General features: G+C 44.7%; 1 long non-coding RNA gene across 2 annotated transcripts; it reads right to left on the bottom strand.

Moving 5' to 3' along the window:
• Positions 1-1,925: 1,925 nt before the first annotated feature.
• LOC146203331 (uncharacterized) lies at positions 1,926-26,074 on the bottom strand. Of its 2 annotated transcripts, none has more exons than XR_014703845.1 (3): positions 25,855-26,074; positions 15,686-15,840; positions 1,926-2,393 (listed from the first exon to the last, which is right to left on the bottom strand). It is a non-coding gene; the product is annotated as an uncharacterized LOC146203331 (long non-coding RNA). The 2 variants fall into 2 exon arrangements; XR_014703844.1 differs by having other exon boundaries at positions 15,686-15,807; positions 25,855-26,067.
• Positions 26,075-26,097: the final 23 nt, after the last annotated feature.

Below are 26,097 nucleotides of genomic sequence, written 5' to 3'. Positions count from 1 at the left end.
TTAAATGGTGCATCATTTTAAATGATGGCTAATGTCCATCATTTAAAATGATGCACATTAGCCATTTGGCAAGCTTGCACTACAATAATCTGCACAATGCTAACGAATTAGATTTATGTAAAAAAGGGAATTTATCTTGTACGCCATTTTAATGCTACACAGCCCAACAGCTTGAGTAGACTTGAAGCATGCAATAAAAATAGATTCCTCACAGCTAAGCAAGGTGTGAAACTTTTGATTATTGGTTTTCAGATGGGCAGCTTATGCACAACAGCTGTGCAGGAAACCTGGATTTCGGGTTTGGCAAAAGAAATTTTGGCTTTGTACAGATCTTTGAATGAAGCTGAGCATTGGGATTTTCAAAATGCATCATTTCATTTTTTTCATGTGCAGCTTTGTGGTCAAGCTTTACTTTCGTTTCGACCGGCTTTGTCACTACAGCCTCCTTGCACACAGCACAGGTTGTTCACAAATATTGCTTGTTTGCAAAGCGAGATTTTGTAGAGAATGTTTCTGCACCTGAACTTGTGCCTACAGGTGCCATGCCATGGATCTGTTTTCAGCCATGTTCACTTGTACACTGCTACAGTGGTTCAGTGATAAGAGAGCTTGATTGCTGATCCCAAGGTTACAGATTTACTCTCAGCCGCGTCAGCAGCTGATGGAGGCGAAATGCAAGGCAGCTTTGCACTGTGCGATGTCAGTGCACATAAAAATCCCCAGGTGGTCAGAATTTTCTGGAGCTGTCCACTACAGCATCCCTCATAGCCAATGTCGCTTTGGGACATTAAACCCCATAAACCGAACAGAGCACTTGTCAACAAAAAACTATCTATGCAGCTCAAAAGCAGGTCCTGTGGCTGCAGACGGTTCACCAAAATGTGCATGTGAAATTAATTACAAAATAAAGTACAACCCCTTTGTGCATGTTACATTACATAAGGCATTGCAATCCATGGTAAGCACAGATGGTGGAGGCAAGTGCAGCCTATGTCTAGTTATCAAAAGGCAGTATTTCTGTGTATACCAGCAAAGTATATGGGGTTTTCTTTCCAGGCTGCAGGAGGGCCACAATTTTAGCCACTTGGGAACCTTTATTGTGCACTACTAACACTGCTGCATCACTTTTCTAGGTAAAAGTGAATATTCTGGTTTCTCATTGCAGGTCTCCAATAATCATTGTAAAAATGTTCACAATCGTTCAGACGCCTCTATACAAACTTAACTAGACCAACTACACACAGCTTTCCGCATCCACAAAACCATATGCTGGCTTAGTCCTTAGCTCAGAGCTTCATTTGTCATTGGCAATTGTGCCAATATTGCCAGTGACAAGTTGGACTTGTCCGACCTGCTGTTACATTGCTTGCACTGCCAAAGACAAGTAATAGATTTGGCAAATCCATTGTTTGCATTTTCAACTCTACAGAGCCTTAGTTATCCATGAGAAAAAAAATGCACATTACAGTCTTTAGCACACATTTTTGGCATGACAAAAGTAATTTTATGATAGTGCCACACACAAAGTGGAGGTGGCGGTGATGCCTCAACAAAAAAGAGCGCTTTCTTGAAGTAGTTCAGACAGCAGCTTCGCTGACAATCTAGAATTTGTACCCGACAGTTACTCTGATCCCGTTTGCGATGTGCATACACTGGTTTAAAAAAAAAATCAATGGCGAAGTGACAGCATGCTTTACTAATGAAGGAAACTTTTTAGAATTAGAATGGCATGAAAAACATTACGACTAAATCTTGCAACGTTAGTATGTTTTTCGGGAGTTAATTTGGCGGTTACGGGGTTAACGTGCAGCTAACTCACATAATTAGCATCAATTAAATGCTGTGTATCTTTGGGACCCTCATTAACAATGTCATGCATGTGAGCCATCACATGCTTGAGTTCATTAAACATATAAAATATGTTGGCACCTTTTATTCAAATAGCATGTGTATACAAAATCAAAAACACCATGGCAATGTCAGAAGCAGCTTAGAAATATAAGCACAGCCTATTTTGAACATGATGTGGAGCAGGTTCCTTAGCCCTCATATTTTTCAGTTTGCTAATAAACAGATGTGCATCTGCAAAAACCTGCATGGTATGCAGATGCAACTTTCTAAATTACTGAGGAGAATGCTGATGCTATTCTTTCTAGTAACTGCAGTCTTCACCTTGATACACTGCACATATCCTGCCATTGGAGAAAAAATAGTGACAGTCATACTTTATACCGCTTTGTAATTTTACATTTGACAAAATCCCCCCTTCCCCTTTCTCACTATAATGCAATGGCAAGGACACTTGGCCATTCTTGGTGTTGGATGCTTTGGTCCGCCACTACCAAAATGAGCCACCTCACAGATTTCCATACTGTCTTTCCAGACTTTGAACTCTGCAAAAAGAAAGATTTTCCAAGTTGTCAAAAGTGAGTCTAAAAAAAAAAAAAGACAGCAAGAAACAGAACTCTTGAAGACTGGTCTTGAATACAAAAAAAAAAGTACAGGTGTTGGAAACACCAGCGGATTGCAAAGTAAATTGCGTATGTAGACATCAATTTTTGGAAGCAGATTTCAGAGGCTAGGCTCCACTGCCATTCAGTCAGCCATAACTACTGCTGGATGAATGTCAACATACCCAAATGAGCTAGATAACTTCTTATCAAGCTGTCCTTTGTGTGCCTTTATAGAGGCTCTGACTAGGTTCAGACATGGCAAATAGACTTGTCCTCCGCACTCATCGGTTCTTTACGATGCCCGTCACTGGAAAGGCCTAAAGCTTTTCCTAGTAACAGGCGAATGGCAGAAGGAGCACAGGTAACTTCTTGAGGAGCCTACATATGCTCTTTGCAACTATGTGTTCTTATTCCATCATTTACTATCAGCCAAAAAGATCTCAGTACCCTGTTTGACAGCATTATGTGCACACTGGATTCACCTTCAGAGTTCATTTCGTTGCAACAAGGTGCCAACCACGACAAAGGCACTGGTCATCAAACAACAGAATGCCCACTGCTCAGTTTAAAGGCAACAAGGAAATAGAAGGTAAACCTGCCAAGTACAATGATCAGGAACAATATAGAAGCAGTTTTGTGTTGTGGCAATTACTTGAGGTAGATCTCTGTGCATCATTGTACAACAAAAAGAGTAAAAGCTGCGTCCAGGTGGCATAAAGCGTGAAAAAAAAAAAAGCTTTGCGGTATGACTTCCCCCTCAAAAAAGCATCGGCCCAATGCTCTACATTGAAAAGAAAGGTAGGCAAAAATAAACAACTAAAATATAAACACAGTGTCCATCAGTTATAATAGGGTTTTAAGCACACAACATACACAATTTTTGAACATGTATCACCCCTGGGATGCTGTCAGTAACATCTGGGGACAATTCCATAGCCCATTCATCTAGATGAGTGCGCTTGATTTGTGGAAATAGTAGCATAAAAATTACGGTTTTCATTAAATCCATGGTGGTGATTCAGCATCCAAATCTAGAGTTGGTCTCCTGGCTTGTAATTTTCATTGTCATCGTAGGTTATGTTAGGCATTGGTGGCTTGCTGGCTTTTTATGCGCAGCTGGGCGAGTCGTCAGGCTGCTTCTGCACGCTGAAGGTAGGCAGTGACACTGAGGCTGACCTTTTCCGTTACATGTGGCGTCAGCACGACATCAAGCGCTGTATTAAGGCGAAAGCCTTTAATGGCTCATACTGTCGGCGTTCGTTCGATCACACTATAGCTTTCAATCAAATGACATCACCTGAAACCGAAACTAATGTCATCAGAAAGATAAAACTCCTGCATCCACCGGGAATCGAACCTGCATCCCTCACATCGCCAGCTGAGCGCTTTAACCAACTTCGCCATGCCTGGGATCGTAAAATGCACATAAATCTTGTGTACAATGATTTGGTTCGTGGGGTTTCACATCCCAAAGCGACTCGGGCTATGATAGACACAGTAGTAGAGGACTCCGGAAATTTTGACCACCTGGGGTTCTTTGACATGCACTGACATCGCATAGAACACAGGTGCCTTGCTTCCGCCTCCACCGAAAAGCGGCCGCTAAGGCCGGGATTTGATCCTGCATTCTTGGGAACAGTAGTCGAGCGCCGTAACCACTGCGCCACCCCGGCGGGACCTTGTCATTTGTGCGGATGACAGTTCAAACACACATCATAATTCTCCTTGTCTGCATGATGCTGATAAGGCCACTCCCCTTAGTAGCAAGGGATCACAGAGTTCTGGATCAGGCCAATAGATAAAGGAGTAGAAAAAGAACAAAAACTATACCAACTGCTGTGCATTGGTCAAAAGTCCAGAAAAAAGAAAAGAGGAAGAAAAAGAAAGGGGGAGTCCTTCAACAATCTTCTCTTTTACGCCACCAGTCAAGGCGGTGCTTTGTCACGGTGTGCTCTTTGGGTGGTGACATCAACCGCACACCAAGTGGTGTCGAAAGTCTCCATGAGTGCTGATGTCGCTGTTGTAGGGGGGGAGGGCCGCAGTTTTAGGCACTCAATCACAATGTGCTGTATGGCTTTATCGGCTGCGTTGCACTTGGGGAACTTAAGCCTTGGATGTACTTGGCCTTGGTCGTCCTTCTGCGCAGAAAACCGCTCCGTGCCTCGCAGAGTAACCCGCTGCCGTCCGCTGTCTCGTGTGCTGTCATAGATGTTCTCATTAGCGATGGCGTGTTTTGTGCTGGAGTACACCGCCAGGGATGACTTCGCCCATGCTTCGCTGTGCCATCTCTTCATTTCTGCTTCCTGAACCTGGCTGTGGATCTGCTCTCTCCATGCGAGCTGGAATATCTCCAACAGGCCGGCTTGTGGAATTCCGTACTTCTCTGCCAACCTTCGCGTTCAAAGCATCCATTTTGTGTTGGAGCAATTGAGCACGATGTACTTGTATACCTCGCTGGACTATCTATGGCACAGTGCTCAGTCGGCGCTGCAAGGCAAGCTTGGCGGTGGTCTCACATGCGACGATAGTAGCGCTGACAATGACGCTGCAATTAGTGATAATGACAATGATGGCATTAGCAATGCTAACGGTGCATTTAGTTGATAATGATAATAAGAGCTCCTTTCGCACTTCTGCAGTGTGGATTCCACAGTGCTCTCGGAATTTTTGGGCTCCCTGCCATGCACAAGGTGGAATGGAGTTGACCTGCTTCTCCGCTCCTAGCCGGCAGCAACAGCGCAGCAGGCAACTGTGCTGACATTAAATTAAAGCGAGAAACTAGTTATATCGGCTTAACTTTCAGGCCGACTGACTGCTAATGCATGCAAGGAGGACAATGCCACGGCCAACAAAAAGTGAGTTTTTTACATGACTGATTTTATGATGTGCTTCTCACTTCCTACAACGATAATTAGTCTGGAGAAGCCTTTGGCCCTTTGCTTCGGCGTTGTGAGTCAGGTAGTCAGTTGCTACTATTATCCACTTGTTGCTAGATGTCGATGTCTGGAAATGACCAAGTAAGTCCATGCCGATCTGTTGGAATGGCTTTGTAAGTGGTTGGTTTGGTTGTATTAGTCTTGCAGGTCTTGTTACCAGTGTTCGGTGGCGTTGGCAGTCGCAGCAACTCCTGACATAGTGCGTGACATTAGCAGATAGACGAGGCCAATATGGGCCAATATTATTTAACCTCAATGCGACCGAAAGTAAAATAAAGTTTAGGTGCCCAGCTGTGGGCTCATCATGAGGGGCCTGTAGGATTTCATCGAGAAGGCCCACAGGGACAAGTAAGTAGGCGGTCCTGTTGGGTGCGAATGCCATTATAAAGTGCAAAAAAGGCTAGTCCATGTTTGAATACTCTGAGGGGCAAGGACGACTTTCCTTCAAGGCAGTCGAAGTCTGAGTGCTGAAGTTGCGTGAAGTAGGCCCCAAAATAGCATCACTATTGTCTTCTTCTAGCACTTTTGGACGGGCCCGTGATAAGCAGTACCATGTGTGGGTGGCCAAAATAGGTTTTTAAAGCAGCTCTTGGAGCAAGCAAATATGCTTTTTGGAACAGCTATATGGAGCAGAAAGCAGAACAGACGTTCTGAAACAGCTATGAAGCAGAAATGTTAATGTCATAGCAGAAATATAGGCTTTTTCAAGAAACTTCAGAGCATGTGGGCAATGTAAATCTCCAATAAGTCGTAAAGGCCTTTCTACCTTTCTTGGCAGCAGAAATGGTGCTGCTTACAAACAGGCCCGCTGTGTTCTGAAGATGTTTCACTGCGGACTGACTGTAAACAGCATGTGACCAGCGTGCAGTTTAAAGGCCCATTCACACTCGATGATTGCAAAGGATGTGCGATCAGGGAGCCGCTCAGCTTGACCGATGTTCACACTTGCAAAGGCAACCCGTGGGTCGCTTTCCCAAATTGGTATCATTCAGAACAAGGCTTGTTGAGCTTGACTGCTCTGTCGAGCTTGACTGCTCACCAACACAGAAGCCGTATGTAAACCGAACTTCAATTCGTGCCAACTATGTTGCCGATTGGCTACCGATTTGCGACCAGGAACGAAGCGTTGGGCATGTGCCTTTTTATATGTGGGAGCACTTGTTGCTAAACAAGCTAACTCTCATAATGTAAGAATAATGTGCTTTCGATTGTATGCTTAAATAATACAGCATCAGCACATCTATTTTGGTCTTCTCGACAATCTCTAGACGAAGCCCAAAACAGGTCCAAAGATCACTAAAGTTACATATTATAGTGAAGGCTTACCAAAGAAAAAAAAAATATGCGAATGAAATATTTTTGCTGAAGAATGAAAAAGGCTCTTAGTGACCACCATCCACGGCATGCATGCAAAAATGCCGCCATCACCGCGAATAGCAGAAAACATGGGGATGACATTGTGAGATCAGCGACGAAGGTTACCAAACCATAAAGCTGCTTTTGCTATTAATAACAAAAATACATTGTAAACTATCTAATGCACTGGAAGCTCAAATTTCGAGGATTTATAATTAACGTGAACGGAGTGAAATGCAATAATCAGTTAACGCTCAAATTTTAGCTGTCATCACCCTTTTAAGTGAATATAAATAAATAGCTCAAGCATATGGTTCAGTTCAGTTCAGTCGTGTCCGACTCTTCGTGACCCTATGGACCATGTCACGCCACGCTCTCACTATCTTCCTAACATCACATAACTTCATCTGCAGTGCCTCGAGGATGCCATCTAACCATCGCATTCGCTGCCTACCCTTTCTCCGGCGACCCTCAACCTTTCCCAACATCAAGTCTTTCTCCAGCGACTCCTCTCTTCTCATCAGATGACCAAAGTAGCTGAGCTTTAACTTTAGAATTTGAGAATTTACCAAAATAAAAACACTACAGAATTATATGAAAATGTCACTGAACTACGAGCACGTTAATGAATTAAGCTGCTAAATTTGGAAACACACAAGATGTGGGCAGAGTCATTAAATAGAGCCCTAGAACATGATTTTTTCCACCTCCTCACCTTCAGGTGCGTTATCTGCTATGGTTTAGAGCTCTGCTCTTAGTTTAGTGACTTCACATAAACACAGAACATCATCTGGATGTAGAACTTTCCTATGCAAAGAGTCATTTTTCTGTCATCCAGGCTCGGGAACTTCTGGGCTTTTCAAAAACATCGCAAAATCACGAATGCTGCTTGTGTTAATCTCAATTACTGAAATGAAATTAAAAAAAAAAGGGCTATTTTTCCAGTGTGTTTACGAGCTTTGCAAGCTCCGCAGACGTATAAAGAAGACCTCAGTGGTCAAAGTTTGAGATGAATTTGTTTTCTTTTTTTTTTTGCGCGCATGATTTGCACGAAATTAGATACGCAGAATAAGTACTGCATTTTGATTTGTGCATGAACTTTAGAGCCACATATCTTGCAATATACCGGATGTGCGAGGTGTTTGAGGATGCTATGTTGGCTTCAGGCAGAGAAGAATATCTCCAGCAAAAATATATATATTTTCACCAAACTTTGGGAAATACTTCTCTTACGGTTTATTTTCACATTACTCAATGAATACGCCACTTGCAGCAATAAACAATTCAATATGGCTTCGGAAATGGCTGCATGCACGGATCAGGTGGTCCTTAGAGATACTGCCCATTGAGTTAGCAATGGCGACCTTCAGAGAGTTTTTTGTATTATGTGTCCCTTTGTCGGCCTCTCTCTCAACAACTCCGCAGACATAATAGTCGAGTGGATTCAAATCTGGAGAACTATACTCCGTTGCATACATGAAGTGCAACACTGCCAAAGCTAGAGCCCTTGTTTGCGCTCCTGGCATCCGTGTATGCTCGGAATAGAGCCCGTTTCCGCAGAAGCCATTCGGCTACGAAACGAGTGTGTAGTGATACTCTTCTTTTTCTTTTCTTGTGGACTACTTGTGTAGCACTCGCTGCGCTGCACCTGATATATGAAACAGAGTATAGGAGGCCACAAGTTGGGAGTGATGTGGTTATTGGAAGTTGTTGGCCAGCCACTCCTGGGTGACACAGGCAGTGTGAGCGAGAGCCGAATCTTGCTGAAAGACACAAGGTCTTCCTTTCAAAGCAGTATCAATCCAGGGCTTCACAACGGTAGCAAGCACCGCTGCGTACTCGGCAGCATTAACGCGGAGTCCTTCTGCAAAACATTGTGGTGGCATGACATCACCCTCATTGCTGATGGCTGTTGACACCATCACAGACAGACATTTTGTGTGCATCATTGTCGGCACCTCATTACCGCTTCCATAAAGCCACATGTCATTATGGCAATTACCTTTTTGGTCTTGGTCAAAGTTATTTTCAAATTCATCTGAAAGAAAAAAAAAACATTCCAGGCTTCTCAGGTCTCTCCAGCTTGCCTAATAAGCGCTTGGACCAGAGCAGACGATTCTCCCGAGCTTTACCGTACAAGAATTGCGTCCTCCTCATGACATGGAAATGGTACCTCACGTCCTCGTGCACAGCAAGCCTGGTAGCTGACTCTGCGACATCGAGCTCCTTTGCAATGGCCTGCATTGACTTTCCTGGGTTGTCACTCACAATGACTAGCAGCCTCTGAAGAAAATTAGGTGCTCTGACGACGTCTGACCGCTGACTGCTTTTTCCTTTTCGCCACAGATGCCACGTCACCGACACAGCACATCAGTTCTGTCCGCACCTCGTTAACGAAAGGCTTCGCTACATTCAGAAAATTGGCAATTTCCAAGTCGCTGTGGCACGCGGCCAGTGCGACGAAGACTGCATGGCGTTTTATTTCCTACGCCAACTTGTACGCTTACATTTTTCAACAAACTGCGCAGTATAAATGATAAGGGGACAACCAACAAGAAGCTGCATGCCTAGATAGATATGCTGAGCCTGCTGGTGTCTATGGCGATAAGGAGTAGTGACCTCAAATACCTCATGCACCCAGTAAGCTACGAGACTGCTATATTTGTGCCTAGCGACAGGCATTCAAAGTAGCTTCAACGTCCTCAAGCCTTCCCTCGTGAAGCAAGTGGTCAAATTCATCAATCGCAAAGAGCGCGCAGTGAGCAAAAAAAAAAAAAAGAATTGAAAAAGAAATGACAGGCTCTCAAGTTGTGTTTGCAGTTTTCAGGTGCAATCAAATTCATTCGCTACAACCCATATGCTTCGAAAATCTTAATGAAAAGCATGGGTAAAAACTTTTTCAGAGTGCAATATGAAAGACCTGCAGTAGACCTGCAAGTAGTGCTAAAGAACATTAAAAGAAAAAGTAGGCTTGCAGCAATGGTATACTGGCTCCTAATTACAAAAAAACCACTTTCACTGAAAACAAAACTCTTATAAGACAGAAAAGAGAGAACAGAAATGCAGGCATCGCAGAAATACAGAAACTGCAAATGCATGCACAATGACATACAAGGGACCCTGAGGCTGCCTAACATGCATTATGGTTACATCTGAATTGTTAACTTTTGTTTCAAAAATGGCAAAAAGACAGGCTGAATATTGGAAGCCAAAAAAAAAAATTTGCGCTTGGCACTGCCACAGGCAGTCAGTTTCGTTTTGATATGTTTTGGTTCTTTGAAATCACAGCTATGCATTTGGCATGCCCACATGGTTTCATTTTGATATACATGCTTTGGTCTACAAGTGCGGAGCAGCAGAGTTTTCCTCCGACGAAGTTCATGCCTCAGTAAGCGCTTCTCTATTGAAAAATCTGGTATGAAATGCACACAGGATTAAGTTTTAACTTACTGTGCAGAATAAACCTGCACAGACCCGAGTGGAGCTGGGAAAGAAAAAAAAAGGCTGGAAAAAGTAAGATTTAAAATGACATGGGTGCTTAAGGGGCACTGCAGTGGTTTTCAAATGTACCAATATTATAGGCTTTTGAAGTAGATTATTTGTTGGTCATGCCTGTGAAGTTATTTTTTCGATTATGCATAAAACACCTGCGCAATCGTCGACTGAAAGCGGGCAATTCAAATTTCTCGCGCCCCGCGCGACTGCTACAGAGGAGGAAAGCGGAGGAAGAAACCTCGCTTCTCCGTCCGTCGTGACGTCACCATGAGGAGTCGGAGGCATCCAGAGCCAACGGAGGGGGTTTTCGGCGTGCGCTGTTCTTCGTTTTGCATGCGTTGCGGACTTACAAAACACGTCAACTTAGTGTTGTGCACCTGATATAACACAGCTCTGCGTGTGTTCAGATGCACGAACAGCTTGGACGTGACGATGTAATCTTCCAATGTACTAAAAGCTCGCGGTGCAATGCGGCATTGCTGAAAAGAGACATAAATTTAAGCCGACCAAAGGAAACATTCCATTTTCGTAACTCTGACTACATGCAGTTTGTTCCTAATGCAATTTCTATAGGGCTTTGACAAAAAAACTTGACTGAACCATGAAGCGGTTCCTTGTTTTTTTGTACAAAAAAGTCAGGACAGTCATCTGCGATCAGTTCAAGGACTGCAGTTTCATGACGGGATGGTTGGACAGCATCGGCGCATGGTTGTATTCGCGTGTCTCGTTTTTTTTTGTTTTTTTTTTTCGCAAATGCTTTGCGCAACGGCTTCTGTGCTAAACATGGACAACTCATCAGTAGCACGCGCTGATGCTTTTTGCGAACTAGCAGATTATTAAGAAGAGTCCACTGCTGTGTCAAAGCTAGGTTGTGAAGACTGCGAGATCTTTTACAGCACGGCACGCGCCTGATATGTTCGTAGAACCCTTACGGGAGCATTATTAGAAGATAAGGAGTGTACCGCTCAGCTGGGCATAGGCGCATTCAGGTAAGGAGCGTAAAGAGCGAGGTTTCCTTCGGTGCGTCCAAGCAATCAATCATCGAAGTTGTTCATACATGGCCTTTCAATTTTGCATCCGTTGCTGCCTCGTCATTTTACATAGTCCTGTCTTGTTTGGGGATGCACATTAAGTTGGAAATGAAAATGACGAAGCTCTTGTAAGAAAACACATTTCAGAACAAGGTTTTCTCATGAAGGTATGGGTGCGGAGGAGCTGCAACTTGGCTTTCAACATACGTCAGCCGTCAATTCACTAAACGTGTATTGTGACAGTACGATAAAAAGGAAAGGCTTTCAACGTCTGCTAAATGTCGTATGACTCAAGAAGCATTCTGTGCGCATTTGACTTGGTCTCCAGCACAATGGCCCCGTCAATGCCTCCTATGCATTGCAGAGCTCCGCAACCGTGCTTCGCTTATTGTTCATTTTTCTGGTGGCAGCTGTGTACTGCTTCACCCTTTCTATAAAATTCTTCAATTCCTCAAGGTACTACAACTGGCATTCAAAGCAGGATTTGGTACACCAAGCTTTGGGTTCATTTTTCACAACAATGACCTTTCGGGCGGGGCGAGAGGCCTGAGACGGAGGTAGTCGGCTAGGGCATTGTTCGCTGCCCTTCCCTCCCAGGCATATGCGGGCCGAAGTTTCGCTGAGGGCCATGTGGTTTCTGGTAATAATGACACACACTACTTTTCAAAATGCCTCCCTGTAACCAAAGCAAGTTTCATGCCAAATCTAGGCTCCCCACAACGGCAGTGCTGCATCGTTTGTGGGCGTATTTGGTACGCATACATGCGGTAAAAATCCCGATGGCAATTCGTGTGCAAATGGCATGCCATAATGACATTCACAATGCCACAGAGAGCTGTGATCAATACAGCGCAGCGAAGGAGCCGCATCGGCAGCTTCCCTGGTCCTCAGAATGTCGTCATGCGACGTCTTTGCCAATCACGGGCGGCGGCATGACCCGCGGTGAGCCCCGTCGCGCGGCCTGCGTATTTCTGCTGAAAAAAGGCTATTTCTGCTTTTTTCTGCCTAATTTTAATCTGATACTCGCATTTGCAGCATGAAAAAACTATGGCTTTCTGCTGAAAGCCCAATTTTTGCAAAAAGTGCTGCAGTGCCCCTTTAAGAAAAAAAGAACTGCCTCGAACAGACTTAATCCCAAGTGATTTGGAGTTTTAACTGAATGTCTTAGCCATTGCGCCACACGAACAGCAGAGACCTCTCGCATTACATTACTTGTGTAGTGCAACTGCACTGTTTTACATATATTTTTCACTCACCGCTAAACAACTGCGTCCCAAGTGTGCTGAATGCTTTTACTGACTGTTGATAGTGTCACCGATGTCTCACATCTGTGATATACATAGGAGTTTGCCAAAGTATCTCATAATATTTCAATTTCTATATTTTCTGCTGTCCCAGCATGCATGCACAGACCTTACTGGCACATTAGTCTGCCACCTGCAGGGCAGCGACGCTAGAGTACACCACATAAGGTGTAGACACCCAAGGAAGCATTGAACAAAAGGGAGCTCAGTTGGTTCATATTAAGAAATACAACAGCGAAGGAAACAAAATAAATTGAGCAAAAAAGGACCTGTGTACTCCTTTTTTCTTAACTTTCTGCCACAATGCATTGTTCACCCCTTGCTGCTATTCAAAAAAGCCCATATGTAGCATTCTTTACTCGTCACTCGTGGCGGTGGCTCAGCAATGTCAGTGGCCACATCCATAGCTTCGCTTGCTACAGACTTTGCCGCCACGTTGGCGCTCATACATTCTGTCCTGTTAGTCAAGTCACCTCAGCTCTAAAAAGCACCGCATGCTCTGTGGACGCCAAGGTTAAGATTCACTGCGAGAATTTTGCAGTCAAGCTCAAGATCTATGCCTGGTGCAAACAAATAGACGGCTTCGGCGAACTGTAGCTTTAATTTCAGCTACTGCTAGATTGCACTGCTCGCTATGCATCATGAATCACGGAGTCTATGTTTACACCATCGTTTGCGTCATTTTCCCAAATCTGAATCACTTGGAAGGAAAAAAGACCTCTTCAACTTCAAATTGAAATATCTCGGCAATAAATGTATCTTGCTGCCGGACAAGCGAGAAAAACGTCACGAAATGCTGCACTATTGGATTTTGGTAACAAAAAAAATTGTGATGAGCCCCATACTCCAGAAAATCTGGCATCCATGAAAAATTATAGGCATGTATCTGACAAGTGGCAGGAAGGTGATGCAGCACTGCAATGACTGTCCATCAGGTTGTGTGACATCGCAAGGCCACATGACATGACCGAAGTCAGCAGGTGCTGCCACACAGGGCGCTTTTCATAGTATCAAGTTAAAAAGGAAAACAAAGAGAACATCATTTGGAGCAATTACGCGCCACTATTTGTCTCTTGCAGGTGTATCTGTGACAAAGGTTTGTGCATGCAGGGCTACCTGGAATCACTTGAGGCAAATCCTTGAAGCCTTTGTGACGAAATATTACAAAAATTGTAGAGGTTCAGCTCTCTTTGAACCAAGTCAAGAGCATTAGACATCGGCCGGTGCCGCATTTGTAGCTACCGCTTCAATCTTGGCTCGATTCCGCATTTGGTAAGCTTCTCGGCAATAGGCTAGTCTGGCTTCTTGTTCGATGTCTTGTCAACCTGTCTGGCATGGTTGCAGTCTCTGTCTTTAGCACAAGTGGATTCCTCTACGCCACACTGCCTCCTTTTGTCATGCCGCCTGGTGAATTCGCCCAACACTATGCTCGCGGTCTCAACCACACTTGCCCAGAAATGTTTTAAAGCAACAAACAGAATATGGGTGCACAAAACACAGACAACAGAACATGTTGGCGCCATTGCAAATGAATGAACAACGAAATAGCTATTAGAAATGACAGCAGTGTCTACTCTACTGGCTGAAATCTTGAGAAATTTCTCGTCAATTGGCCCTAATTGGCTATACAAATAGGCCATGTGACATTCTCCCACAAAAACAGCAGTGACTTAAATTTTTCATACTTTCGCAATCATCTTTTAGCAAATAATGACCTCCTTACGTTCCGCACTACATGTGCCACAGTGTCAGCAAATAAATTGCAATGCTGTTTGGACAGCAAGCGACTGCAGGCAAGGGACACGTCTGGGTGATATTTTTGAGGTAGTTGTGTAAGCCAGATATCACCCAGGTTTCCAGGGCAAAGAAATATGGCGTGTAATTTCTTCCTAACAAAGATTACCAAAGTACTGCCTGCTGGGAGCTCATTCTCGGCAAATAATATCAACAGAGTGTATAGAGCAGAGCATGAATTTGGGCGGCCCGAAAACCTGGGCCGGGCTGGAAAATTGCCATTTTTATGGGTCTGGGCCTGGCTCGGGCTTGACGTTGCAGGCCTGGGCCAGGCCCAGGTTTGCAGTGGCGGAACCAAGCCAGGCTGGGTAAAGCTGTGTATGGCTTCTTTTGGAGATGATGGAATTCCAGCACCAAAATTATTCCAGTGGTTTATGAATAAACCACTACTAGTACACATGTTGACAGCGAATGAGAGAAAGCTCATTTGTAAACAGTTTAATCAGTGCCACTCGGTGCTTTGTCCAAGTAATTTAGGACGAACATGCCGGGCTGCATTCAATGACATAAGTGAAAAAGTTAAAAAGGAAGAGCTCAAAACCCAACAGCGAACTGTACTACAATGCAGGTGTTATGAAGTGCTGTAAGCTGTCATGCATGACATGGCCCATTTGCATGAGCACGTGCGTACTGAAGTACTCAACACCCACCAGCTTAGGATTTCTCAGCAATCAGTGAGCAAGAGGGTAGCTTCTAACCTTCGTTTTACCGCTAACGGCTCAACATTTGAAGCCTCATAACAGCCCTTGGAGAAGGACCTTCAATTGACTGCTCGGCAGGCAGCTGTCTGTTCATGAAAATTTTGATTGTCTGCCTTGCCCCCCCCCCCTGAAGAATGTCTCTACGCTACAAAAAATGCCGTAGGATAAGAGCTTATTGCTTTAGGAATTTTCGGATATCCAATAACATATACATGCACAATAAACAGACACTACTGCTTTTCGTCTCCACAGAGATGTTGCAATGTGGCCGTGATTTCTTCAATGAATATGTAAATTTTTGTTTTTCCTGCTGTTGTCCACTCATGTTCCTGGGGCAAAGTTGCCAGGGGCAGTCTTTTTGTAGGTGATTAAGCAAAGAACTTGCACCAACAGCTTATAAGAAGTCATAGTTAAAATACCCGTAATCCATACCTTTTAAATGCACATTGTGCTAGATTGCTTGCTTTAACTGTGCTTTAAAGCACCGACTAGATTGTCGGTGCTTTAACTGTGCCCTTCTCTACCAAGAATAATTTGCGAGGTTTGTCTCTCATCTTGATTTATTGTTATGTGCTAGTTAAGCAATACATTTTTAAGGCGTCTGCTCAGACTTACTTTGCAGGTTTGACACGGGCCCCGTGGTAGAAGCGCAGGCCGGGTACGGGTCATGTAATCATTGCCAATGGGCTTGGAACCATGGGTCCGGGATGGTCTTCAAACGTGGGCCAGGGAAAGGGCTGGAAAATCCGGCTCGTGCCTCGTGCAGGTCTCTAGTATGAAGTGTAAGAAACTAAAGGTGCAAGAAAACACACACACACACACACACACACACACACACACACACACACACACACACACACACACACACACACACACACACACACACACACACACACACACACACACACACACACACACACACACACACACACACACACACACACGGGGAGTTCAGTAGCGAATTAATTACTTCGGAGCACCGCTACGTGGTTTCTGTGCTACTATGGAGTTATCTAAATGGTATTTACGTCATCATTTCTGCTGTCTCAAAAGAGCTTATCCTTTTGTCGTACCCGACGCAAACTAGGTAAAATTTCATCAATGGTACGCAGACTATCATACATATAGCTGCAGCTTTTGGCTGTAAGAGGTTCAGTGCTAGTTTCGAGCTTTTGGTGCTCAATCTGTATCACTAGTTTTAAGCTCATGATGCTCGAGCGATATCATAGGTAAGTACTTCACCCGGATATGACCAAAACGAACAGCGCCTGGAGAATTGGGGCCAAGAACGAAAAAAAAAAAAGAGCTTCGTCGCCCTAAGCAGCTAATCACTGCCGAGTGCCGTGAGTATCTAGGCCCGTATTCCGAGTTTGCGTCGTTATCGGTGTGTCGCTATGTCACGTGACCTCGAGTGATCTGATTGGTCGAAACGCCGGAACTGGGTGTTGCCAATACGGAACCGGAAGAGGTGGCCGCATCATATTCCGGGGTTTCCACCAATCAGATTACTCGAGGCCGGGGAGATAGCGACACTTTCGATATGGTGGCTAGAAGGGAGAGGTGGCGCGACCGCGCATTCCGCCGCTTGGAGAAAACGCGCCTTCGGTTCGTGCCGCCGCCACTGGTCGCCGCTGTGGCGCTGCTGTCAGCTCTTCGATGCATTCTCCCCGGCGCACGCCGGTTCGTTCGTTCTTGTTTGCCTGTAGATGCTGCTTGAGCTGTGGTGCTATTTTTCAATCGGCTTTGCCCTAGCTCAGGTTATCCTGTTTTGTTTGGTGCCTATGTAGTTTTTCTTGCCGAGGTGCTAGTGGGAGTATGTAGTACATGTGCATACTTTTCTGTTTCTCTTGCGTTTAGAAACCCCCCGCTAAAAAAATTAAATAAATGAAAGAATCGTTGTCAGGCAAAATTACCTTCAATTGCTAAACAAAAAAATTAATGAAAGCATCGTTGTCAGGCAAAAGTCCAGTCAATTGCTAAAAAAAATTAATGAAAGCATCGTTGTCAGGCTAAAGGCCAGTCAATTGCTAAAAAAAATTAGTGAGAGCATTGTTGTCAGGCAAACGGCCAGTCAATTGCTAAAAAAAAATTAATGAAAGCATCGTTGTCAGGCAAAGGCCAGTCAATTGCTAAAAAAATTAATGAAAGCAATGTTGTCAGGCAAAAGGCCAGTCAATTGTTAAAAAACATAATGAGAGCATCGTTGTCAGGCAAAAGGCCAGTGAATTGCTAAAAAAATAATGAAAACATTGTTGTCGGGCAAAACGCCAGTCAATTGTTAAAAAAAATTAATGAGAGCATCGTTGTCAGGCAAAAGGCCAGTGAATTGCTAAAAAAAATTAATGAAAGCATTGTTGTCAGGCAAAAGGCCAGTCAATTGTAAAAAAAATAATGAGAGCATCGTTGTCAGGCAAAAGGCCAGTCAATTGCTAAAAAAAAAGATTAGTGACAGCATCATCCATGACCAGCTTCTTATGTGGGAGACCTGAGTGAGGCAAATGAAGTTCTCAAAGACTGTGGCATCGAACACACATCTGTCATCACTCAGGCCAGTTATTCAAGGCTGATATTTTATATCGCTGGATATGTGGCGAAGAAATGCATCGCTGGCACAAAATGTGAAGACTGATGCAGACAACTCCTCAGTCTCAAGAACGGAACTGAGCGTGTCTTAATTACCAGTTGAAAGTCAGCGCTCGTTGTGTCGTCTTCTATTCTGGTGCTCCCGTCCACGTTCCGCGCTGTTACCTCAAGATGCATAACCAACATATGCCCAAGCTGCTATTCTAGTTAATTACCAGTGCAGTTGACATAGGCGGTCTTATGTTTCCATCAACCAATCTAAACGCCCCTGTGACATCCCATGAAAACACCTTTACTCGCTGTTTTAGTGCGCGTGAAATCCGAAGAGACAGCCTTATTGACTTGGTATCCATTCTCCAAATGACCAAACTGCAGCTGGTTGGTTGTCACGGACATATTAAATTTGTGACAAAGTGATCAAGTTCTATGTTCTTAGCAGACTACACCTGAAGACGCAGAATTCATTTTCAAAAGAAAGGCAAGGGAGAATGAAACTGTTGAAACTGAGGTAGGTTGTTTAATTTGCTATTTGGTTGTGAGCAGTTGTGTCTGGAAATTGTGTTTATTCTACCTGTATTACATGTATATTTGAGGCCATCAACAGCAACCTCAACATTGTGATATTTCACTTTTCTTTCCAGCATTCTTGCCCTTAAGTGCAATAAACAAAACTTTGCTTATCCATGAGAGGTTTTTGTGAATAAAACTGCAATTTGTTCCTTCTGTACTTATAATACCGTTTCACATCGCGTGTTGCACGTTCTGGCTATCATCTGGCTAAAAATTGCACTTTCCCACTTTAGACGCACCGGAAATTCGCAGACAACAAAGAATACAAATTAGCCTGATGCCTGCGTACTGTGCGACGTAACCGCACGTTAAATAATCGCTTGTCATCTGCATTCTCTGTAATCTTCGACTGCAACGCCCCTCAGCACGAGTCGCTTTGGCTTTTTTAAAACTCACGACACTAAACCAAAATATTTAGCTTTATAACTTCGACCACTGTGCCCATCGGGAAATGGTATATAATGCATCTTCAGACCAAAACTTCATTTAAGCAGCATTTAGTAGCGCGACAAGCAAAACAACCGGCACAGCCGCATCGCCCGCTTTCACGGTGCCAAAGAGCATATTAGCAGTCGACGTCACTCCTGACTTGCCTATTTTGCTTACCTGGTTAAAATATTTCAAGTGGTAACAATAATTTTAACATTTTGTTGGTATGACTGCGCTGCAATCGCACCAAAGTTTACCCCAGCCACGGCCCGTCTCGAGGGGGAGCGTGCGCTCTCCCTCGAGACCGGCCGTGCCCCAGCGCGAGCCGAGCCACGGCCGGTCTCGAGGGAGAGAGCGCGCGCTCTTTCTTACGGCCTTCTCAATCGCCGCGTGAACAATGGGAACTTTTCTCCTTGAGTCACGCTCTCCGCCGCCGCAAGGGGCGCGACCTGCTCACCGTTCGCTCCGCATCTGCTTCAGTGGTGGCGGGTGGAATTTGCCTGGTTTCGCGCTGTCGCCCGCGGGTTTCGTGGTGAGTGCACCCCCTAAATGAACGATTACAGAAGGTAGATGCTGCAGCGGCATCCTGCCAGCGTGCTACACACGTGAATGGAGTCTTTATATTAAAAAACACTGTCGCTCAGCAAACGCTCGACAAGCATATGACATGTATTGCGGCATGGTATCTACTTTTGTTCATTTTAATCTCAATTTTTTGCCAAGCCTGTACAAGAAGATGAATAAAAAAAGTGAATGAGCAGTGATCACATCGAAGCTTCTTAATTGAAGGCAAACATAACAGCAACAATGGCAAAACCGTCTTTCGGCGCTAGATGAGAAACCATCGAGGTAACACCGAAGATGAAAATAATTTTATAAAAATGTAATGTAAGTTGCACAATGCTTACATGACATAAAGTATTAGTATAACGTCAGAGTAAACGCTTTTAAGTTTTGTTTTCTTTTTTGCTATAATTTATAGACCAGCAAACGTTTTATGTTGTATTATAAACATTATTTTAATTTTGCAAATAAACGTTGGTTTAATGAAATGTTTACATGATATCATGATTATTTCATGAAAAAACAGGAAATCTATTTCAAGCCCTAATTAGCAATATTTTCTTTCTTTTCTAGTATGTTTTTGAACTAATAGGTTCTTGTAACTATCTGTGCAGTAATGCCTGCCTTAGAGAGCAATCGCTGCCCCATTATTTTGGTAGAATGCTTTGCTTAATACACATTCGCCACTGTTAATCAAGGGACACTCCTCAATAATGAATATAAAAGCTTTTCTCTGTGCTATTTATTCAGATCAAGGTGACTATAGGAGTTGTATGTCGCGCTGTATTGTGCGCCTAGGCACCTTGTGTCGACACCGACGAAATCATTTCAGCTCTGCTGCAATCAGTAACCGAGGAACTGAAAGAAATGATGGTATCTCCTGTCATCCCATTACCCACTGTCACGTATTCTGGTTTAGCTTACGTCGCTGGATACATTAATTGTAAAGCTAATCAGTGACTTCGGGTGTGACGCTTGTGCTATCCTTCTTGAAACCAGGGAAAGAAGCAGCCTCATGTACACTATTCTGTGAGGACAAGATTCTAGCGGACTGCATTATCCAAAACCAGAGTTTGTAGCCCTCTTGGACAAGGTTGTGTCTTTTTTTTTAAAAAGCTGTCGTGCACCTACCACACACAAATGTCCTTGAAGTCCTTCAAATCTAATTAATCCAGCCAACACTTGAGAACTCACCTTTGTTGAGTTGCCTGGAAGGCATTGACAATAGCCATGCTATAAGGTCCGCTTCTTTAATATGTGAGAAATTTCTCAGAATCCTTCTTGTCAATTATGCTAAGAAGGTGACAGACAGGAACGAAAGGCCAGCTCCTTATGTGCACAAACCATCCAGAAAGATTTTGAGACTTTAATTTTCTAGCCGCATGTACCGTTTTGATGAATGAGTGCAATGTGTTAACTTTGAAGGACATTTTTTTTATTGCTTGCTGCTCTTTTCAATTATGCATATTTGTTTATGTCCATTTCCTTGATTAAATGTTTTTTTTATCCCTGTATTAATCTGACGACTGTCTATGTGTGCGTCAGTAGCGAGATTACGTATACATCTGCTGTCTCTCAACCTACTGATTTGTTTTGAACGAAGCTAGAACAGTCCACTTCACTAGACAACTGAAATTTTAACTGTATGCGTAAATTTTTGTTCCTTACTCTGAATCTCAGACGTGCTATGAATTTTCGTCAGTGCCTCTTTTGCTCTAAACGAAAACGGCAGCGGTTGACAGAATATCCACTGAACAGTTTGCCATGCACTAGCGTCAGGTCGTGCTATACCTGCTTACAGCTTTCAAAGGCACACTGCATAAAATGGTACATATAGTTTTGTGAAAAAATTTAGGGGCAAAAAGTGTTGATGTAAGTGCACCCGAAAACTTCATTCGACCGTGCGCGACAGCACTGACGAAGGCGCGCGCGCTCTCGCGCGCACGCGCATTATTGACTATTTTATTGCTCATACACGATAAATCAGACACTGATTACGGCTTCTTCCTATAAGCCATAAGGGGTGAAATATCAGGACCTGTCGGTTGCAACCGATGCGGGTGGAGCGAAGAGCGAGCGCGCGTTTCCCTTGCGCGTGAACGGCTGTAGCGGAGGAGCAGCAGTGGGGCGGTGGCGACCCCACCGAGGCGCGGCGGGCGGTGGAAACAGACCCCATTGGACACGGCCGGTCTCGAGGGAGAGAGCGCGCGCTCTTTCTTACGGCCTTCTCAATCGCCGCGTGAACAATGGGAACTTTTCTCCTTGAGTCACGCTCTCCGCCGCCGCAAGGGGCGCGACCTGCTCACCGTTCGCTCCGCATCTGCTTCAGTGGCGGCGGGTGGCTTTTGCCTGGTTTCGCGCTGTCGCCCGCGGGATTCGTGGTGAGTGCAGCCCCTAAATGAAAGATTACAGAAGGTAGACGCTGCAGCGGCATCCTGTCAGCGTACTACACACGTGAATGGAGTCTTTATATTCAAAAACCTTGTCGCACAGCCAACGCTCGACAAGCATATGACATGTATTGCGGCATGGTATCTACTTTTGTTCATTTTAATCTGAATTTTTGCCCAAGCCTGTACAAGAAGATGAATAAAAAAAAGTGAATGAGCAGTGATCACATCGAAGCTTCTTCAAGGCAAACATAACAGCAACAATGGCAAAACCGTCTTTCAGCGCTAGATGAGAAACCATCGATGTAACACCGAAGATGAAAATAATTTTATAAAAATGTAATGTAAATTGCACAATGCTTACATGACATAAAGTATTAGTAGTATAACGTCAGAGTAAACGCTTTTAAGTTTTGTTTTCAGTTTTGCTATAATTTGTAGACCAGCAAATGTTTTATGTTGTATTATAAACATTATTTTAATTTTGCAAATAAACGTTGGTTTAATGAAATGTTTACATGATGTCATGATTATTTCTTAAAAAAACAGGAAATCTATTTCAAGCACTAATTCCTAGCCATATTTTTTTTCTTTTTCTAGTATGTTTTTGAACTAATAGTTCCAACTATCTGTGCAGTAATGCCTGCCTTAGAGAGCAATCGCTGCCCCATTATTTTGGTAGAATGCTTTGCTCATTACACATTCGCCACTGTTACTCAAGGGACACTCCTCAATAATGGATATAAAAGCTTTTCTCTGTGCTATTTATTCAGAGGTGACTATAGGAGTTGTATGTCGCACTGTATTGCGCGCCTAGGCACCTAGTGTCGACACCGACGAAATCGTTTCAGCTCTGCCGCAATCAGTAACCGAGGAACTGAAAGAAGTGATGGTATCTCCTGTCATCCCATTACCCACTGTCACGTATTCTGGTTTAGCTTACGTCGCTGGATACATTGTGAAGTTAATTAGTGACTTCGGGTGTGACGCTTGTGCTATCCCCCCCCCTTTTTTTTTGTCGATAATAATTGCCTCAGGGCATCAGTAGGTTATGAGATGAAGGATGAATAAATGATTTAATGAATGGAAAAAGGTTGGCTGATTTTATGAAGTCCAGAAGTGAGCGATGATGAGGTCCCTGCGTCCGTGACGTATGAGATATATATAGGAGATATCGTATAAGATACGTATGACGTATCCTTCTTGAAACCAGCGAAAGAAGCAGCCCCATGTACACTATTCTGCGAGGACAAGCTTCTAGCGGACTGCATTATCAAAAAAGCAGAGCTCTCTTGGACAAGGTTGTGTCTTTTTTTGAAAAAGCTGTCGTGCACCTACCACACACAAATGTCCTTGAAGCCCTTCAAATCTTAATCCAGCCAGCACTTGAGAGCTCACCTTTGCTGAGTTGCCCGGAAGGCATTGACAATAGCCAAGGTCCGCTTCTTTAATATGTGAGAAATTTCTCAGACTCCTTCTTGTCAATTACGCTAAGAAGGTGACAGACAGGAACGAAAGGCCAGCTCCTTATGTGCACAAACCGTCCAGAAAGATTTTGAGACTTTCTAGCCGCATGTACCGTTTTGATGAATGAGTGCAATATCCTAACTTTGAAGAACATTTTTTTTTTATTGCTTGCTGCTCTTTTCAATTATGCATATCTGTTTATACCCATTTCCTTGATTAAATGCTTTTTTTATTATCACCGTATTAAACTGACTACGACTGTCTATGTGTGCGTCAGTCGCGAGACTATACGTATACATCTGCTGTCTTTCAACCTACTGATTTGTTTTAAACGTAGCTAGAACAGCCCACTTCACTAGACAACTGAAATTTTAACTGTATGCGTAAATTTTTGTTTCTTACTCTGAATCTGAGACGTGCTATGAATTTTCGTTAGTGCCTCTTTTGCTCTAAACGAAAACGGCAGCGTTTGACAGAATACTTAGAATATCCACCAAACAGTTTGCCATGCACTAGCGTCAGGTCGCGCTATACCTGCTTACAGCTTTCAAAGGCACACTGCATAAAATGGTACATATAGTTTTGTGAAAAATTTAGGGGCAAAAAGTGTTGATGTAGCACCCGAAAACTTCATTCGACCGTGCGCGACAGCACTGACGAAGGCGCGCGCGCTCTCGCGCGCACGCGCATTATTGACTATTTTATTGCTCATACACGATAAATCAGACGCTGATTGCGGCTTCTTCCGATAAGCTATAAGGGGTGAAATATCAGGACCTGCCGGTTGCAACCGATGCGGGCGGAGCGAAGAGCGAGCGCGCGTTTCCCTTGCGCGTGAACGGCTGTAGCGGAGGAGCAGCAGTTAAAGCCCCTCAATAAACTAAAAGTAGCGCCATCTCCTCTCTCCTCCTCCGGCGGCGCCGCTCCTCCTCTCGCATTTCGACCGTGGCTCCACCTACGGGGTGCGCGACTAGCACGCGCTCTCCGGAGCAGGCGCCCTTCACAGCCGTCTCGATCAGCGCCGCGCGCGCCCCGATCGAGGCGGCCGTGCGCCGGGTCTCACCAGAGCCTTGCATTTTGTCGCAATGTGTTCAGGTTAAAATATTACTCACTGCTGAAACATAATTACCGAATGTTGACAGGGATTTCCCGCCAGAATAGTTTCAGCTGTGAGTGTCATACACCACATATACGCGATTTCGGCGTTGGTTCAACTCGCCGTCATCTCCGTGTGTCCGTAGTTCGTCACATTTGGCCACTCAGCGGCATGCTTTATAAAATTTGTAACTAGGCGGCGGACAGGAACAATTTTGGAACAGTCTGTGTATGGTTTCTTTGCAGCGTTGACTGGATTGCGAGCTGCCGGTAAACTTGAGAAGTGTGGCAGCAGTTGTCTTCCATGTATTTTCAACTTCAGCTGCAGATCAAATTAATTATAGGCGGCGGAAGCTGCAGTCTGTGTGGAGTCTTTGCAGCTTTGATTGACTTGTGAGCTACCGGTAAACTTGGGGAGGGAGGTAGCAGTTATTTTTTTTTTATATTTGGCGTTGAGACGGTGCCGTGTTCAGCTGCCATGGTGTGTCACCATACGTACACGATTTTGGCGTCGATTTAACTCGCCTTCACCTCCTTGAGTCCATCAGCCGTTGACAAAAGTGCGCAACATGCTTGAAAAACAATTAACTAGGCTGCGGAAGCTGCAGTCTGTGGTTTCTTTGCAGGTTGGACTGAATTGTAAGCTACCGTGAAACTTGAGAAGCGTGGTAGGAGTATTTTTTTTTATATTTTGCGCTGAAACGGTTCCGTTTTCAACTGTCAGTGCGTGACAACATTTGTACGCGATGTCTGCGTTGGTTGAACTCGCCTTCACCACCGTGCTTCTATCAGCCGCCGGCCAAAGAGCTCAACATGCTTGAAAAAAAAATTAAATAGCCAGCGGGAACGATTTAGTAGCAGTCCGCGTGGCAGCAAAACACACGGCGATATGTGCCGCGCGCGCGCCGCCCGCCCCGCTGGAAAGGAGGAAGCTGCACGCCCAGCGAAAAAAAAAGCGCGCGCGCGCACGTGACGGCGCTCGGCCAATGAGAGGGTCGAACGACGAAGGAGAGCGCAGGAGAGGAGGCGGGCGGCAAACTTCACATGTTGGCGCTACTTTTAGTTTATTGAGGGGCTTTAGCAGCAGTGGGGCGGTGGCGACCCCACCGAGGCGCGGCGGGCGGTGGAAACAGACCCCATTGGAGAGGCCGTAAGAGAAGAGAGAAACGCGCTCTCCCTCGAGACCGGCCGTGCATTGGAGAGGCCGTAAGAGAAGAGGGAAACGCGCTCTCCCTCGAGACCGGCCGTGGCCCGGCACGCATCGAAGTGCTGAGAGCAGCGCCACCTACGAGAGGCATGAAATGTAGGAGTGGCGCTCGCGGCCCGCTCGCGTCACCTAACCTTTCTAGCCACCATACTTTCGATAACGTCGCAAACTCGGAATACGGGCCCTGGTTGATAGAACGAACACTCCTTAAAAAAAGACAAAGCATCAAGCGCCAGTCAGCAGCATCATAATTAAGACAGTGCAGTGCTCGCCTTCAACCGCGCTAAATTGGCGCGTGTTGTAAGTGCATACCTTGGCACAAATCCCTGCAGTATGCGACAAATAAGAACGGTAAGGCGACAGCATATAACCACGAACATCGCAGGCAAAAGGCGCAGCTGAAATTTGAACATGGTGGCACCTTCATTGGCATGCTTTGTCTACAACTAACCAAATCTTATCACAGACCGGGTACCAACCTTTCTGTACCGAAGCCGCAGCAGATGTACACCAGTCAGTTCGCGTACACCAGTCAGTTCGATCGGACTCGTCCATGCAACAGGCACCAGTCTCGTTTACTACAACCAGAGTCCTTCGATGCTTTTTTGAAAAAGCATTGAAGGACTCTGCTACAACCACAGCCACAGCAGGATGGGTGACGGGCGATGAGCGGTGGCCCGCCGGCCCGTCGTGCCCCCAGCTAGGGACATTCCGACCTAGGG

Source organism: Amblyomma maculatum, chromosome 1 (assembly GCF_055883805.1).
Source record: "Amblyomma maculatum isolate TAMU_Amacu chromosome 1, ASM5588380v1, whole genome shotgun sequence".
Taxonomy (NCBI): Eukaryota; Metazoa; Arthropoda; class Arachnida; order Ixodida; family Ixodidae; genus Amblyomma; species Amblyomma maculatum.
The sequence above is the reverse complement of the archived record's forward strand: the minus strand, read 5'-3'. Positions and strand labels throughout refer to the sequence as shown.